The sequence below is a fragment of the Podarcis liolepis genome (assembly GCF_965112155.1).
Source record: "Podarcis liolepis genome assembly, chromosome: Z".
Taxonomy (NCBI): Eukaryota; Metazoa; Chordata; class Lepidosauria; order Squamata; family Lacertidae; genus Podarcis; species Podarcis liolepis.
In genome coordinates, this window is record NC_139570.1 from 43,268,963 (window position 1) to 43,288,106 (window position 19,144).

The 19,144-nt window shown below is 44.2% G+C and overlaps 1 protein-coding gene across 9 annotated transcripts in view; it reads right to left on the reverse strand.

Moving 5' to 3' along the window:
- TNC (tenascin C) overlaps positions 1-8,977 on the reverse strand; it is an 82,505-nt gene extending 73,528 nt beyond the window's left edge. For 4 of the 9 annotated variants that reach the window (XM_083485671.1, XM_083485669.1, XM_083485668.1 and 1 more), the window contains exon 1: positions 8,477-8,953. The gene's annotated coding sequence lies outside the window, so the exon portion shown is untranslated. Of the gene's footprint in view, positions 1-8,476 lie in introns of all 9 variants that reach the window. The other 5 variants (XM_083485673.1, XM_083485667.1, XM_083485670.1 and 2 more) reach the window with 5 other exon arrangements.
- Between the last annotated feature and the right edge of the window lie 10,167 nt (positions 8,978-19,144).

Consider the following 19,144-nt stretch of genomic DNA (forward strand, 5'->3'; position numbering starts at 1 on the left):
CACAGCACAGTGGCAGAATGATTGGGGAGGAGCAAAGTGGCCTCAATCACCTCTCCGTAGCTCACACGTTTGCACCAAGTCACTAACGCTATCCATTTTCAAACTGGTAAGCTAGTGTTGCTTTCAATTCCTCCCAAGGAAACAGATTGGCACAGCGCTGTTCCACATATTTCACAGCAGCAAAGCTGAATCTGCTACTCTGTATACACTGAGCACCCATTACTAAACAGCTAATCTGGACTCAACATGTGTGCTTAAGCAGCCCTGTTTGGTGATTCTGCTCACAGTTAACACCACCACATGAACACAGATCAGGGCTACACCAAGTAGCCTCTCTCCTTGCCATCTCCACACAGGATGCAAATTTCTCATGGGAGGGGGAGATGTGGCTCAATGGTAGAACATCTGCCTTGCATTCTAAATGTTCTAGGTTCAATTTTTGGCATCCCCTGGTAGGGCTGGGAGACACTCTTGCCTGAAACATCAGAGATTCTCTACCAGTCATTGTAGACAATTTTGAACGAAATGGAACAATGGTCGGACTCCGTATAAGGCAGCTTCCTGTGTTCACATTTATAGACTATAATTTGAAACCCCTATCACTCATGTCACATCCCTTCTCCTCAGGCCACACTCCTCACAGGCGTTCCTTTGCACCCTCCTCCTTTTGACTAGCTAGAATGTGTCCTTGAACTCTGGTGGTGGCTCTTGCCACCTGCACGACAGAGAAGGATGTGTAAGTTAGTTCACATTTGTCCTTCCACCCCTTTTGCTTTTAGCACTGCCCAATACTAGCATGTGCCCCCTGGAAGGTTGCGTAGAAGGGAATGTGGCTCTTGGACTGAAAAAACAACAACCCTGCTTCTGATGTGAATCAGGCCAGTCTATTCACACAGAGGTCTCCCTCTGCCACCAATCCCAGCTGCAAGTCCTTAAAGCTCTCCCTAGCATTTTCTAATCAAACAAGAAACATTCTCATGAGAGAAAGGGCAATCAGGTTTCTGCATAATGAAATGTGTATTTTAACCTTAATTAGATGGACATGGCAGGCTCTGCCTACTCATTATGGCTGAAGACATGTCAAGTCTCCTTTCAGCTCCTCAGAAAGCAGTACTGAAACCCACCTCCCATTCCCGCACCCTCCCCACACATCCTGCTTGCCAGACAGACAGCCTCTTGTCAGGCCAAGGAACTCCCAACTCTCCGGCTTATTTACATCACATTTGGGGAGGGGGATATTTCAGGATTTCCTGGACAAGTGCCTGGTTCTTAATTTTTCCCACATGTGGAGAACATTTGCCACTGACAAAGAGAGTCTGAGGAGAAGAAAATGCTGTGGCCAAACCTGAGAGCATCCTTTGAATACAAAGCAGATTATTGCTCACTGTTAACAGCTTTGTGTTTCACCAGCAAATGGGTCACTAACTTGTTCATTTTTGTTTCATCCTCAGGTTTCCTTCTGATATTTGTTGGTTTTTGAATTAGCAGTCAAAGTTGATTTTTGTCTAGCAGTCGTGACCATGTCAAACTCTAGCTCCAAAACTAACACTGTGCACAGTCCCCCACCCACTTGACCCAATTCAGGCCAACCTGGGGAATCCAAGATCCACCCTCAAATCAATTTGGGTGTGGGGCTAATGTTTAATAGGATTTTTAAACCCTAATTAAACAGGGGCAGGAGCTTCTTCCTTCCCCATCCACCAGCCATGCAATAGACAGGAGGGTTCAATCTTGCTTGGTGCTGCTTCACCAGTGTGTTCCCTGAGGGGAATTTGCTGGTGTTGCCTACATCTTGCCTCCAAATGCCATGTTACCAGAGCAATCCACTTTTGGGGAAGGAAGTCTTGAGGAACATTTTTGCAAAATTCAGGGGAGACACATTTAAGTTTGTGCATTATTTCATGAAGTGCAGATGAAGCAGGTTTTCATTAGAATGTGAACCACACTGAATTTCCCTCCCATCCTCAGTTCAAAGTCCATTTGGACACCTTTAGCCAAAGTGATACCATGCATCCCTAAGGTCAGAAATGTCCTGAGAATGTTAGGTGTTAGCAACCTTGCAAGCCCACTGTCAGCAGAGGGCAGCATTAAGAGCAAGAGATAGTGTATTTTCCCCTATGTGGTTTCCTGCCAAACTCGCAAGCTCCGCCCCTTCCTTCTCTCTTGCAGGAGACAGCCACGAGAGAGTAGCTCCACCATGTTGACTTAGAATTCAAAGCTATCCTTATAAATATGAAGTAAGTGTAAATAAAAAAAACATTTTCTTCTTTATCAACGAAACCTCAGTTTTATTTACTCTTTTATGCAATTCTAGTAATATGTGAATGAGACAAGTGGTGGAGGGAGTGGATAGCTCCAGCTCCCGTCCCTCCAACTTTCCTATATAAACCTAATTAAAAAAGAAAAGCAAGTAGTACATTGCACGGGAAATTAGTCTAGCAGCATCTGAAGGGCAGCATGCTCCCCATCCCTATTCAAGGCAGCAGCATGAGGAGACTTAGCACTTGGACAGCTGATACAACTACCGCCCTAATCAACCTGCTTCCATCACCCCTTATCTTATCTCAGGTTCTGCCTAGTCAAGCACCTGTTCACATCTGCTGTGTTGCTACCTGCACCCAACTTCCTCCTGTTGCTTTCTGAACTTCAGCAGATGCTTTTGAAACATGGCTCAGTTGATGGAAACTGCAGTAGGGAAGAGATGCTGTTTCATTCAGGTGCTGTTTGCTGTCTACTAATTGGGACATCCTGGGCTAGAAGGACTAATCAGCTTACAATGTATATACCCCATCTTTTCCCCTGAAGGGATTCAAGGCTTACAGATGAAAACGAGAACTGCTAAAAAAAGAAAAATCAATCATTAAAATACAATTAAATATTGATAGAATTAAAACTATATATTATTTAAACTGCAGATGGTGACAGCAGTCACGAAATTAAAGACGCCTGCTTCTTGGGAGAAAAGCAATGACAAACCTAGACAGCATCTTAAAAAGTAGAGACATCACCTTGCCAACAAAAGTCCGTATAGTAAAAGCTATTGTTTTCCCAGTAGTGATGTATGGAAGTGAAAGCTGGACTATAAAGAAGGCTGATCGCCGAAGAATTGATGCTTTTGAATTATGGTGCTGGAGGAGACTCTTGAGAGTCCCATGGACTGCAAGAAGATCAAACCTATCCATTCTGAAGGAAATCAGAATGCTCCCTGGAAGGACAGATCCTGAAGCTGAGACTCCAAGACTTTGGCCACCTCATGATAAGAGAAGACTCCCTGGAAAAGACCCTGATGTTGGGAAAGATGGAGGGCACAAGGAGAAGGGGATGACAGAGGATGAGATGGTTGGACAGTATTCTCGAAGCTACCAGCATGAGTTTGACCAAACTGAGGGAGGCAGTGGAAAACAGGAGTTCTTGTCGTGCTCTGGTCCATGGGGTTACGAAGAGTCGGACACAGCTAAACAACTAAACAACAACAACAATTTAAACTATATTAAATATGTTTAAACATACCAGGATTTACAATAAAAACAGCACAACACCAGCCCTTTAATTAAAAGCAGCCAGCCCCTAAAAGCCTGTTGGAGCATAAAAGTCTTCATCTGCCAGGGGAAGGACAGCAAGGAAGGAGCCAGTCTGGCTTCTCCAGGGTGGGAGTTCCAATGTCAGGGAGCAGACATTAAGAATACTTCTCTTGGACTCTGGAAGCTTGTGGCCAAATCCCCACTAGAGCCTTACAGTACCCCACTCTGCTTATTTCTTTTACCTCATCTCACATCTTTCCACCTCCTTGACCCTCAATTATGAGATTGCAAGACATAATTTCCAATTGCGTTGAGGAACCTCAGGCCACCTGGAGATTCTTTCTAGACTACACAACCCTTCACAGCCACACCTGCTTTTCCCAGGTCACACCCCTCACTGACTTCACTTCACACACCCCTTTTGTTTTCTTTGCTGGAACTGAACTCTGATCATGACTCTTACATGCCTGGGTGGAGGGCAGAGAGGGATGTGTGAGGGTAAGAAAACCAGTCTACTGTGTAATGGTAAAATTCACATTTGTTGCTCTGCCTACTTTTCCTTCTGGCCCCATCCACCACTGGTATGTGACCCCCAGAAAATTACCCAGAAAGCATGTGGCCCTTGGGCAGAAAAGGTTCCCCCACCCCAATATATGATCTCTTTTGGAGGAAGATATAGGATATAAAATTAATAAACAAATCAGTATAAGAAATATAGTTTTACAGTTTTTCAGAAACCTAAAGCAAATCCCTTTTAAGCTTTAGAAAGCAGAGAGGACTTATATTCCAACAAGCAAATTGTGTGTTTCTAGCCTTGCAGGCTTATGAGGTTCTCACTAGCCTTTTCATTCAGCAAAATCTTTAGGGCTCACATCCTGTTTTTGAATCTGATATATACTAAACCAGTTTGTGGGTTCTGTATGCACCAGAAGATTCCATTCATGCCAAAAGCTTAAAGTCTGAAAAATGGTGGAATTGATCAGAGCTACTTTATTCCCTCTCAAGTTCTTATTCCCTCCCCTCCCTTCAGAATCTCCTGACACACAGCAAATTAGCACACAAAGAAGAACCAACATGCAAGCTCCTCTCTTGATGTGCTAGCTTTCTACATGAAGGAACCACTCTCAACATGCAGACTAATACACTGGCATTTTAAAGCAGAACAGTCCCAGCTAGGAGGGCTGTTCAATTTGCATCTTCTAACATATCAATTGACATACCAAATTGCATAGCTGGAAGGACCATAAAGGCAATCTCTGACCCAATCATGCATCTAATGCAAGCTTTTCCAAACTTAGGTCTCTGGCTGTTGTTGGACTATGATTCCCATCAACCCTGACCACTGGTCCTGGTAACTCGGGGTGATGAGAGCTATAGTCCAAAACCAGCTGGAGACCCAAGTTTGGGAAACCGTGATCTAAAGATAGGCTCATCACCTCCTTACCTGACCCACCTCATTTCTCAGGGCAACCTACCTAGACAATAGGTAGGCTGATTACACATTTGGATGTTGCTGCACAAATAATGGTCCTGGCCCCTTGACCAACTGTAATAAAGGTACAGGGACCCCTGACCATTAGGTCCAGTCGTGACCGACTCTGGGGTTGCGGCACTCATCTCGCTTTACTGGCCGAGGGAGCCGGCATACAGTTTCTGGGTCATGTGGCCAACATGACTAAGCCACTTCTGGCAAACCAGAGCAGCGCACGGAAACGCCGTTTACCTTCCTGCCAGAGTGGTACCTATTAATCTACCTGCACTTTGATGTGCTTTCAAACTGCTAGGTTGGCAGGAGCAGGGACTGAAGAATGGGAGCTCACCCCATCACAGGGATTTGAACTGCCAACCTTCTGATCGGCAAGTCCTAGGCTCTGTGGTTTAACCCACAGCACCACCCATGTCCCAACTGTACTACTGAATATATAAACTAATCTACAGTATTCAGGGCATTACTTCCCAACACAACCTGAACTCTAAACCTGAAGAGCTTTGTAATTCCCCCTGCTAAACATTGATTGTTTGTGTGAGAGTAGAATCCCAATAAGAAGGAGAGGTCTCATTGTAAATCTGTCTTCCACCTCTGGTAGCCAGGTGTGGAAATTGTTTCTCTGCTAAGGTTACGTTCCCATCCTGCCAATGCTTATCTCTTCAGATTATTTAGAACTACTTGTTTTAGTGGGTTGCATTTTCTCCCCGGCAAAAGTGGAACCAGTTATACTTTCAGCGCATTAAACTGATCCAAGACTGTGCCATAAATAAATTACCAGTTTCTTTAAAACAATAGCCATTGGGAGCACTGGGAGCACTACATATTGCTTTGTGTGCGCTTGCAAGGGGATGAAATAAGACACAGTAGTGAAATAGGAGCTGGCAGGCAGCGGGGGCGGGGGTGGGGGAGTTGCAAGTGCACACACCCCTCTGTCCAGGCAGTTTCTTGGCAGTCCCAGGCAAGTCTAGTCAGTCAGGAGTAAGCCACACTAAGTTCAATAGCACTTGTTCCCGGGTAACTGTGTGTCAAGTTGAAGCCTAAATGTGCTACTGGCTGGGTTGTATTCAGACTTCCTCATAAGGGGATGCTGATAATGGGTGCTGATACAAGGAGGGCTGTAAGCTGAATGTGGTGCAATCTGGCTGGCGTGTCCCATGTGCTTTCTCGTGCACAATCCACAGCCTATTCTGATGCATGTTCTTGGCGCATCCTCTTTTCATTTACTCAGAAGTGAGTTCAATGGGACTTATCCCAAATGCAGTCCTCTAGACCTCGCTAGTTGGAGGCCACCATTGCCACTGTCCTCAGTGACACTTCTTTTACCCAGCCACATCCCCTTCCCAGCCTTACATCATACCCTCTTTGAGCATCACCCCCCCCAGACTCTGACTCCCCAGCTGGGATATGTCCTTAAACTTGGATGGTGCCTTTTTGTTGCCTGGGTGGAAAACAGAGAGGGAAGTGTAAGTGAAACTAGTCTACTGTACAAAGCAGGGGTGTAGTGTGGAGGGATCAGGGGTTCCATAGCCTTGAGCACATGATTTTGAAGGGGCGCAAACCAGGCACCTTCATGCAGGGATCCCCATCCCAGTCTGCCTGCTGCTGGGGGGGTCTCTGGGTCCTAGAGCCCAGCCTGGCCTCACTGCTGTGTCCCTGGCCCCCTTGCTGAATGACCTCCCAGTGTTGCCCCCTTGCTGAATGACCTCCCAGTGTTGCGGGGATTCTCCTGCACAGGCAGGCAGGTGGTGTAGTGTAGCCCCACTTGTCTGAGTGGGGGAGCTTTATTTTATTTTATTATTATTTTAGTCTGAAACCAGTTCCCCACCCATGGTGTATAAGACTGCAATGTTGTGAATCTAATCTTACTTCATTGTGAGTAATTCTATTAAGCAAACCGGGAGTTAGTTTGGAGCAAACACTCATAAGGTCAGGCTACTGCTCTCTCTCCCATGGGACTGAGTGGTAGATGCAACATGATCCTTCAGGCATTTCCTCAGACACATTTTCTGTTATGTCTGATGGGGTGTTTAGTTAGGAATACAACTTTAAATGGCTTAGATTTTAATAGTCGAAAACAACCTCTCCTCTGTGAAAAAGCTGCTTATCAAAAACCCCGTGATAGTTTCCTTTAAGATTCCAACTTTCACTTTAGGCAGAATTCAGTGCAATCTTCAATGTGGATTTCACAGCATTGATGCTTTTTAACTGTGTGATAGTTCTGAATTAAAACTGTAAGCCTAAGCACACTTAGGTGAGAGTAAACCCTCCTGAACACAATATTAACCATATGGAGAACAGATCCCCATTGAAAATCATCGACATGCTTAACTTAGGTCCAATAGTTTCAATGGGTCTACTCCAAGTAGAATTGTTGGATCCAACCCAGTGGGTATGGCTTCTGAATGAAATAGGACCAGCCAGCCTCAGATCCATACTACATCACACAAGACTTCTGAAGTACTTGGGAAAGCGGGCAAGAAAATGTTCCATTAATAAAAACCTACAGCCTGTCCTGAAATATATTATACAACTGCATGTAGCTGGCAAGTTATAATAATAATAACAAGTTGAGAAGCTAGATCCAGCTACTTAGCCAAGCCAAGGGTTACAGACCCGTTTTTCTTCTCATTCAACTCATGAGATCCCATGCTTGCACAAATGCACTATTCAGCCAGCTGGTGCACAGAAAAGTGTAGAGATGAATAAAACTATCAGAGCGATAGGCTGCTCAGTGTGGAAAAAAAGCAGCTTGCTTCAAGAGCTGTGGAGAGGTGGGAGAAGAGAAGCATTTTCCATCCTCTGGCACAGATCACCCTCTGTTTTCAATAGCCAAATGAAAGAAAGATACATGCTGAACTTTGCCTTTAAATTTTTTTGGTCTGGAAGCCAGGCACACACATTTCAGGAAGAAATTGGAATCCACCGCCAAACACAAGACGGGCTTCTTTCTTTCTTTCTTTCTTTACAATGAACAAGGTTCATTTGCATCTTTAAAAGGTTACATTCCCAATGCTATCAGTTAATCTCCATCACCCCTTGAAGTCTCAGAAACATGAATGACCCCCCCATCTCCCCATCCTCACTTGCCATTTCCATTGTGTGTTTGCTTTGCTACTTTAATTGGGGTGTGTGTGCCTGTGTGCGTGCATGCACACCCTCCATTAGCATGCCTTCATCTCTCATTCATTCATTGGCTAATTTATGCATCCACTGAAAACACCATAGAAACACAGATCTGATCCCATCTGGCATTACACAAAATAAACAAACTTTTAAATTTCTGCGTATCTATATCTGTATCTATATCATCTATATCTTTATCACCTAGTAATCTCAAAAGCATCTCCAGATCCAAACTCCAGCAACTCAGAAAAAAAAGAACTATAAAAAAATGGAACCTATTCTAACACATTCACTTTTCCATCCCCTGAAAAATGTCATGCTCAATGTTGGAGAGAAGACTTACCTGCTTGCCTTTGATATGTGTTAGTTCCTTGTGCTGTGCCAAGTCTCCAGGGGATAAATAGGATGCTTTACTCTTGTCCGCTTCTGTCTTGAGGGGAAAAAAATCAGAAAACTTGTCCCATCTATGGTATAGACGGGACAAGTCAGAGAGAGAAAGACAGAGAGAGGGGGAAAGAGAGGGAGGGAGAATGTTTGACAGTAAGGCAAACTCTGGTTGGAGTAAGCAGTTTCTGCTGGTTTATATAGCTGAGTAGATCCTTAGCTCATTCCACTGTAATGGGATGCCTTCAAGGCACAGACTCTGTAGTTTTGCAGTTGGCAAATTAAAGGCACAGGTCCTCTCTGGACCCTGCGCTTGCTTGTGTGAAAGACACAGGCACTCACATATATAGGCACGGAGGCACAAAAGGCATTTGCATGTAATTTATGATGAGAGGAAGGCATAACCGCACCCCCTTTCCTCCCCACTAAGGGACTGTGTGTGTGTGTGTGTGTGTGTGTAGGAAACTCAGCTCAAGGCACCAAATGATTCAGAGGGGAGAGCATTTCCCCAAGGAATATTGCACATTTCATTATATTTTTGTTAACACCCACCCACCCACACCCACCCCACACACCCCATCAGATCACTAAGGCTGCCAGGACTCTCTAGCACAGTCCTCTTAAGGCAGCACCATATATCCAGTGTGTGCATGTGTACACACACAAATGTGAATTAGTTTTCCAGTGCTCATGAAAAGTATATGCTTTGTTGATAGCTGGGGCATCTCAAAAGCAGATGCTTAGTTGAATAGAGTCAGCTGCGATTTTTATTCGATGAATTTTATGCCTTGCGCAACCTGCTGGAGTTGGGGCTACACTTGGTCTACAGGTGCCTCTCCCAGAGTTTTGACAGTGGCAGGCACTCACTGACCCCCGTGCTGACAGCTACCAAGCTGGGCACGGTCTAGGTAGAGAGCCTGCCCTACACTCAATTTCTCAGCTTGATCAAGTCCCAGACCTCTTAGAATCATAGAATTGTAGAGTTGGAAAGAACCATGAGGGCCATCCCGTCCAACCCCCTGCAATGCAGGAATATTTTCCCCCTATGTGGGGCTCAAACCCATGACCCTGCTGATAAGAGTTTCATGCTCTATTGACTGAGCTACCTTGTACTGTGCCAAGGACATTCACAACACCCTTGTGTGGAGTGCTCGAACAAGATCATGGGCAAAGCCCCATCCCAGGGGGTCCTTGAGGGCTGCCTTCAAGGTGTTTCTGCCAGATGTTTCAGCTTGAATTGCTGGGCGAGTGTCAGTTCCCAATGTGACCAGAAGGAGGCAGTCCTGTCAACAGAGACAGACAATGAGCAGAGATTCTCGTGGTCCTACCTTCTCTCCTTCCTTCCTTTATAAAATCCTCCCCATTTTAATATTTTAGTGGGGTGAGGGATGTTTCAAATCATTTTTAAATTGTTATGTGTACTTTTTAAGTTAGTTTTCTATAAGTTCATTTGTTTTTAAGGGGAGAGGGCCAGGGCTGCCTCAAAAGTACGGCCTAGCCAATAGAATGGCTGGGGAAGTACAACTTGGGTGGATAAAATGGCCCTACTCAAAGCCTTGGACATGCCTTTACCTCTGTGCACATGGGTGGTCTGACACTAAGTAAAAGTGAAACAAAAGAAGTGCCATGGTCAGATCACTTCCTGGCGCAACTAGACTTCTGTGCAACCCTTCCCCTCTGAAAGGAGGTGGCACCAATTTGAATGGTCCAAATAGTAGGGGATACATTATCCCATGTTGATGGCCTCCCATCTGATTCCCTGGAATGCGGAGTTAACCAGGGCTACCAACTGTCTGTCTCCAAAGTGCCCTCTCTGCAGCAGCAGAGGAAGCTGCTTGGGTACCGCGGGGCCTCCGGAGTCTGCCTGCCCCCTCCCACTCAGCCACCCTACAGCTGGGGGGGGGGGGAGGCAGCAGGCGGACCGTTTGGGCAGCGTGGAGCCTGCGCACACCCAAGCCACCGCGTCTCTCCCGGGAGAGACACGTGGCTCGGGTGCACTGCAGGCCCCGCGGTGAGTGCCGCCCAGCATTTCATCACCCCCCCAGCGGTGATACCTGGGGCAGCCCACACCCACCACCCACCCCTTCCTCGGTCTCTGCCTCTCTGATGCTGCAGAGAGGGCACTTTGGAGACAGACAGTTGGTAGCCCTGGTTAACTCCGCATTCCAGGGAATCAGATGGGATGTCATCAACATGGGATCAGGAAAAACTGGGAGGATGGGGACCATGGGGTGATAAAATAATTGCTGAGACTGCTAGAGCACCATTGGTGAAAACACAGGTTAGAGTTCAATGTTGAGCCTACCAAGTGCAATAATGATAGTAAAGAAGGCCTTCTTCATCATCTCTTTTGCATCTGCTGAAAACAGTTCCAGGAGACTCTTTCATGTAGTTTAACAGTACCACCTTCTCCACCAGGGTCGTGTAAGCACTCCAAAAATTATTTTGCAAAGTCCCCCCCCCCCCCGATAAACTCGCTCAAATTTGGAAAGAGGTTGACTCCACCACAGGGTTCCCAACCCATTGTGTGTGTGTGTGTGTGTGTGTGTATGTGTGTGTGTGTGTGTGTGTATGTATATACATATATACCCCTTTGCTGATTCAGCCACTCCACAGCCCCTGTGTGGGTTTGCAATGAATCATCTAGCAGCATCAGCTTTTAACTGCTCTACAAAGCATTTAACAATGTGTGGGGCAAGGTGAGAGGAGGGAGCCACTTACTCTGATGGATGGATGTCTGATAACTTTACATGCAGTTCTCACTTCCGACAGAAGCACACATGCTGGAGCCATTAGCGAACCCGGGGACTAGTTTCGGGGGGGGGGGGTGGAGCGGAGAGAGAGAGAGATTCACTGTTTTCTTGGGATGTCCCTAAAGTAGGGTGATACAGTAGGATACATGGAAAGAAAAGGCTGAATTTGCTGAGGAACACAAGGAAACCACTGGAGAAAACAAAGCATTCAGGGGCACAACTGAGAGGCCCCATCATGCGTTGATATTAATATGGTTTGCAGAACAGACATTATCTCTGTGGAGCCAGAAAAAAAATGAAGCTGCAAAACCCCATCCAGTCAGTTCAGCGTCCTGATCTCACAGTGGCTGGCCTAATACCTGAGAAGCCCAAGGGCAGACCCTGAGCACAACAGCGATCCCAACACTTGTGATTTGCAGCAACTGGTATTCAGGCATACCGTCACTGACTGTGGAGAATGGAGTATTCATCATGGCCATCAACAGACTTCTCCTCTGTTGATTTGTATAATCCTCTTTAAATAAAAATAAAAATACACTTTTTATTTCATTCCATTTAAAAAAAATTATTAAAGACTTCTTAGTTTACGAAAATACGTGCTTTGTGTCTTTTCAAGTTGTGTTTTCTACAGATAAGTTTCATTTGTTGTGAGACATTAGTGTTGCATGCAGTATTAGGTTGGGAAGAAAAGGGGGAGAGGGGAGTGGGAGTGGTGAGCGGGGTGGGGTGGGGTGGTAATGCTTCTATTCTACTACTTAGTGTATGTGGGGAGGGGGTTGTGTCAGGGTCACTTGTATGGGTTCTCTTACTATTCGCTTGTTGTATTTCCTCGGTGGTGAGAGAGGTTGGGGGGGGTGGCCTAGGAGGTGGTTGGTTGTCTTTGGTTGGCTGTAGTGAGATTTGTTTATGTGTGGGAGTGGGGGTAGGTGGATTTTAGTATACTCATTGAATGGGGAGGTAATACAAAACTCTTCACAACTGGTGCAGCTTAATGGTTAGAACAGGGGTGGAGAACTGTTCTGAGCCTGAAGGGTATAATACGGTACCTAATGGGCAGCTTCCCAAGTGCCTTTGCCTGGTTGGGATGTGTCCTTGAACCGTGCTCATTAACACCTCTTGCTTTCCTGGATATACAGTGGAGAGGTGCATGTTTAGAAACTTTTGGCTTTTGTGTGGCTGGAACGTAGCTAACTGTACAAAAGTGAGAGCCTTATCTGTTGTCCTGCCCATCTTTGGCTCCACCTTCTCCCACAATTAGCATGCAGCCTATGGAAGATTGCCCATAGGGATGGATCTGTCAGTTCTGGTTCTCTTTGTCTCTCTTTTTCCCCATCTTAAATTCAGTTCTTCATGTTGCTGCAGGAATTTACCCCTTCTATACATATAAAAAATTATTCATGTTTTAGTGCAATTTTCTCTTAATAAACACATTTTATGTAGGCAATTTGCCAGTCGTGCAGATTTTTGCAAGGCATTTAACTTAATATAATGCATGTTCCAAGCTATTTTCATTAATTTATTCATTTTTTATGCACACTCCCCCCTAATTTAAACATTTTTGTACACATTGTTTAACTGGAGAACTGCATAACAAAATTCAGAGAAGTGCTGATTTCAAAGAATGTCTGTGTTTCAGTTCTCGTATTGTTTTGGAAATTGTAAATAGAATTTCTCCCCCATCTCTACCAGTAGTTCAATGACAGGTACTGAAGTGCTGAGTATTTTTGCCAGGCCAGAAGTGTCTTTGAACTCTGATGTGGATGGAGGACAGAGAGAGGTATGCGAGTAAGTGTAGAAACTAGCCTACTGTACAAATCTAAAATGTACATTCATTTCTCTGCCCACTTTTGTCTCTGGTCCAACCCACTATTTGAATGAAAAGGTTTCTCCGAAGGGAATGTGGCCCCTGGGCTGAAAGAGTTTCTATACCCCAGCCATGAGCTTTCCTCAAACAATGAAGTCGTTCCAAGCTTCTGTTGATTTTCCTGGCCCTTTTCAACACCTACTCCAGCCCCGCATATCTGGAAAGGAAGCCACATGGGGCAAGATCCTCTGATTAAGCCGTATAGTGTGTACAGTTCCTTCAGCCCTTGTGTTTTCTTCTGGGCCATGTATGGTTCTCCAGTTCCTGTCATGGTGGGAGGCCGTGGCTGATGAGGTCATTCCCGAAAGACAGACAAAGAGAGCATAGGGAGGCATAATGCCTCATGTTTCTCTCTGCATTTCCGGCACAGCAGCGTACACCTCTGCTCATATCCTGCCTCGACGTCTTTGGGGACGAGAAGGAAACCTCCAAGCATATGGGATTTGACTTGTTCACATTTTCTGTGGTTAACTTGTGTGTGTGTGTGTGTGTGTGTGTGTGTGTGTGTGTGTGTGTGTGTGTTTAAATTATTATTAAAGACAGCTGCCATCCCAAAATCCCTTCCAGCAGATTTCAGTAGCTCCGTTGCAATGCTCTGATGACAGATTCTCTGCAATCTTTTCCCGTTGCTCAGCTCAGACTTGCAGAGCAGGGAAAGAGAGAATGTCTGGCAGTTCAGAAGGAATGAGTAAGCTGTCATTATGTTCGCTGTGCACGATTATGGAGAATTAAGATATAATCTCTCTCCCTACCCCCCCACCCCAAGAACAACTCCCTATCACCTTGTTTATCTAGGTAGGAAGATGGTGGTGAAATCCAGTGCAAAGCTAACATCAGATTGAATCCTGGTAAGATGGAGAGGCTGTGACTAGATAATTCTCAAATCTGAGAATGAAGGAGGCAACCTTCCCTCTATGGTACATTATTCCTATAGCCTATACACAACTGGTGTTGTAGTTAGAGCATTGGACTAGGATCTGGGAGACCAGAGTTCAAAGCTCAATGGGAAACCACATTACTGTCTCTCAACCCAATCTACCTCACAGGGTTCTGCAGAGGGAAAAATGGAGAAGGGCCAACAATGAAATCGATTCTACATTTAAATGTGAACCTTCCTAATTTCACTTTCCAAAGCAATAAGTGAACTGAAACACAGGTACGCTTTGGATATCATCACCAAAGCTTCTGATTGGCTGCTTGCCTGGCTATGGCACTTGAGTCTCTTTTCTTGCACCACTTTCAAGTGCTTTGGCGCAAGAGTGTGAAGATGCAGGGTGGGTTTGGAGGGGCTGCGGCACAGAAAGGAGAAGACAGCTGCAATAATAATAATAATAACAACAATGTTATCATTTATACACTGTTCATCTAGCTAGGTTTCCCTAGCCACTCTGGGCGGTTTACAGCATATCTAAAAACATCATAAAAACATCAAGCTTTGAAAACCTCCCAATACAGGGCTGCCTTCAGATGTCTTCTAAAAGCTGTGTAATTCTTTATCTCCTTGACATCTGTAGGAAGGGAAAGGTGCCACTACTGAGAAGGCCCCCTGCCAACAGTGCTTGTTTATTTGTCATTTGGAAAACCCATTGAATTGGGGTTGTATGTGTGTGTGTGTCATGCACGTGCTGGGGCGATTTTGAATTCCCCTGTGTGAGAGAGAGGGAAAGAGGAGGAGGAAGGGAGACAGAGAGACAGGCAGTCACCTCTCAGCACCCGACTGCAGCAGCACTTCCTGATTGAAGCCCCCCAGGACAAAATCGATAGTGCCTCTCTCTCACTCTCTCTCGGGCTCCCTTCCCTTTCTCCCCCAGTGTGCCCTCCTCCGCATCCCTCTCTCCCACTCTCTTTTTCCATCCAACGATCCCTCCCCACACCACACAACCCCCTTTCTTTTCCCTTTTGCGGGCGTCCTCCAGAAAATGAGGCTATCTTTGGCTCTGGGAGACTCTTCTTCTCTCTCTTTTTTTTAAAAAATAGTATTTATTAAAGTTTTAAGTTTACAAAAAGACAAAAGAAAAAACACCAAATTAAACAATAACAATAACAAAACCAATACATCACAATAAAAAACAGAAAAATAAAAACAATTAAAAACAAAGGAAAAAAGAAGAAAAAACAAATCGAACCTTCCCATAACTTATCTTTCATTTGCTTGTTTCCCTGACCTCCTCACACCTCCCTTTTTTGTATTCTAAGTCAATTATCCATTTCAGCAAATCCTTTCCCTCTCTTCAAAATTTTTATCCTGAAAATTTATCTTGATCTTGATATAAGTTTACTTTCCCTCTTTTCACCAATTAACAGTCTATTTTCCTTAAATCTTTGATACATTTTTGCTAAAATCACCTAGATTCATTCCAACATCATTCTAACATTCATTAATTTTACAATGTTTCTGTAAATAGTCTTTAAATTTCTTCCAATCTTCCTCCACCGACTCTTCTCCCTGGTCTTGGATTCTGCCAGTCATCTCAGCCAATTCCATATAGTCTATCATCTTCATCTGCCATTCTTCCAGAGTGGGTAGATTTTGTGTCTTCCAATACTTTGCAATAAGTATTCTTGCTGCTGTTGTGGCGTACATAAAGAAAGTTCTGTGCTTCTTTGGCACCAATTGGCCGACCACGCCCAGGAGAAAGGCCTCTGGTTTCTTCAGAAAGGTATATTTAAATACCTTTTTCATTTCATTATAGATCATCTCCCAGAAAGCCTTAATCCTTGGGCATGTCCACCAAAGGTGAAAGAATGTACCTTCCATCTCTTTACATTTCAATTTGAAGAGCTTCCTGTATGACGTTGCTATATTAATACTATCCCATTGTTTGTTTTGTTTTGTTTTCTACATTATTATTTTTTTGCAGTCATACTGCATCATGGGTCCTGTGAAGGTTAGCAAGGATTCTTTGCCCGATCTGCTTCAAGTCATGGCGGATGGTCTGCTGGAGACACCTAGTTTGATTGTCCTGGGGGATTTTAACATCCATGCCGACACAACCTTACAAGGAGCTGCTCGGGACTTTGTGGAAAGCACGGCGTCCATGAGGCTGTCCCTGAGTAAGTTTGGCCCAACTTGTAGCTGCAGACATGCCTTAGACATGGTGTTCACCTCTATGGATGTGGGTGATCTGACACCAAGTAAAAGTGAAATAAAAGAAGGGCCATGGTCACTTCCTGGTGAAACTGGACTTCTCCGTGACCCTTCCCCTCTGCAGGGAGGTGGGACTGATGTTCCACCCCCTCCACTTAATGGATACAAATGGTTTCCAAAGAGTGGTAGGTGATGTTTTATCCCATATTGATGGCCTTTCAGCTGATTCCCTGGTGACCTGCTAGAATATGGAGTTAACCAGGGCTATCGACTGTCTGGCTCCGAAGTGCCCTCTCCAATTGCATGGAGCCCAGACAGCCCTATGGTTTCCACCAGAGCTGAGGGTGATGAATCAATTGCTGAGACAGCTAGAGCACCAGTGGCAGAAAACTTATTCTGAATCAGACCAGATATGGGTTAGAGCTCAACAACAAGCCTACCAAGTGGTGATATCAACAGCAAAGAGGATCTTCTTCACTGCCTCTATTGCATCTGCAGAAAACAGCAGCAGGAGACTCTTTCAGGTGGTTCCCTCACCGCAAGAAGTGAAGTTACAGGGAACCAGGCAGAGGGCCTTCTCAGTAGTGGTGCCCACCCTGTGGGATGCCCTCCCATCAGATATCAAGAAAATAAACAACTGTCTGACTTTAAAAAGACATCTGAAGGCAGCCCTATATCGGGAAATTTTTAATGTCCAATGTTTTTTAAAAAATTATGTGCTGTAAGCCACCCAGAGTGGCTGGGGGAACCCAGCCAGATGGGTGGGGTATAAATAATAAAGCCATTATTATTATTATTATTATTATTATTATTATTATTATTATTATTATTATACAAAAAGGTTATCACTGCTATGCACTGAATCATTTCCCACCCCCAGAAGCCCACTTACCATGCAGCAACATTCCACCTAGTGAAGTCTCAGATGGAAAGGGATGCACACAAAGACAGATGATGAAAGGACACATCCCTACACACAACAGGGGATGTGCATGGTAACAGTTGAAGACAAACAGCCCCAACAAGGGGCAAGGGTTTCAGAAGAGGCAAGTCCTTTTGATCTCTTTTGACCTCTACCACTATTTACAATGGAGGTTGCAGTCATCACCCGTGACTCTTTCCTTGATTGTTTTCCATTCCTCCATCACACAGCTCCTGGTGCTTCCCTCTTGCATTTGATCAGGTCTAATCTGCTACTGCCAAGCACCAGGTGTGCACATGGTTGCCATGACACATTGCTATTCTGGCTTCCTCTAGGTCCCAGTGCCCATCAATTCCCCTAAACACCCTGTTATTTGGCTCCCCTGGCTTTAACATCACAGTCACAAGGAGGGGGAAGTGGTTCATGTCAGCATGACTCATTAATGGAAGCACTGAAGGCATGGGATATTTTGGACTAGTTGCCAGAGACAGCATTATTTCATTAATCTATTGCAATGCACAGGGGATTTTCTTGTGTTTGTTTTGCTAACCATTGTTTAGAAAAGTTGTAATATTTGGATTAACTTGATTAATCATTAGAATAACAACTAAGTTAAGAAATCAAGAAAGATACCAGTGGAACCCACTGGAATTGTATATTAAAGAGGAAATAGAAATCTCATATGAGAGTCTTGATTGCATGCTGTTGAAGACCATGTGACAATTTCTTTTTAAACATTATTCTATTTATATAGTAAACAATATAACTATCTATACATGACCTTACAACTTTTGCTTTAACTCTTTTCCTTACAAAATCTTTTTTCTGACATGTACACTGAATGCAGTTTGATAAAAAAATTGAGAAATCTAATGCATTCAAACTTTATTCATGGCAAATGTTTCAACAACAGAAACAATCTTTATTATGGTCCAGAGACAAATCGTTACAAAGCAATACACAATTCATACAGCCTACCTCCAGGTACTAGTCTGGTTTCTCTACAGATCGTATAATGTTTTAATTCTCCTTAAAACATTCTAATACTTAGATTTTTGCACTTCTTTTAACTTGCCTAATCATTTCTCTCCATATTACTAACACTGTCTTTTCCATGTCTGACAACACTAATAATTTCATAGCGTTGCATCAGTAGTCTGTATAAGCAGGTTAGGCAGCATCTAATCAATCCAATATTAACAGAACAACCTGGAATTGCTGACTCCTTTCATGTCAAGATTCTACTTGAGGATAAGATTGATACTATTACATAGGGTTGCCATACATCTGGGCAGATTTTTATATTTTACAAGAAATATCCAGGGGGCTGGGTTTCTGCTTGTTTGGGTGGTATGCGCATGCTCGTGAAGGTGACAACCTTGAGTCGGTCACGACTGGACCTAATGGTCAGGGGTCCCTTTTCCTTTAACTTTACCTTACTGTGTATTTTGGGTCAATGGACCACAATAAAGCTCTCTCTGTGTGCGTGCATCTAATGCAAGGCCTATTCAGAGTGGACCCATTGAAATTACCAATGAACATGACTTTGGCCCATTAGTTTTAATGGGTGAAATCTAAGGAGGACTAGCATTGGAGACAACCCATATTTGTCACAATATAGGATCAAAAGAAAAGGAGGACTATCTGGATCAACATTCAGAAGTAGTAGGACAAAATGTTTTATTTATCTGTTCATTTGTTCATTATTTTATTTATTTGAATACTTTTATACCGCTTTTCGCAATATGTATCAAAGTGATACACACCAGAGGAAAGCAATTAAACTTAATAAAACAACATTGGAAATATGTACATTATATAGCAGACTGATAATAAATAACAAAAAGGGAGCTGGTTGGAGGGTATGCAACTTTCCCCACATGCTCTCATAGTGACATGCACACCCCTCTCTACCCTCCATCAAGACATGGAAAAGACACTATGAGAGTTGAAGGACACATTCCAGCCAGGCAGAAACACAAAGCCAAGCCAGTAAGGGG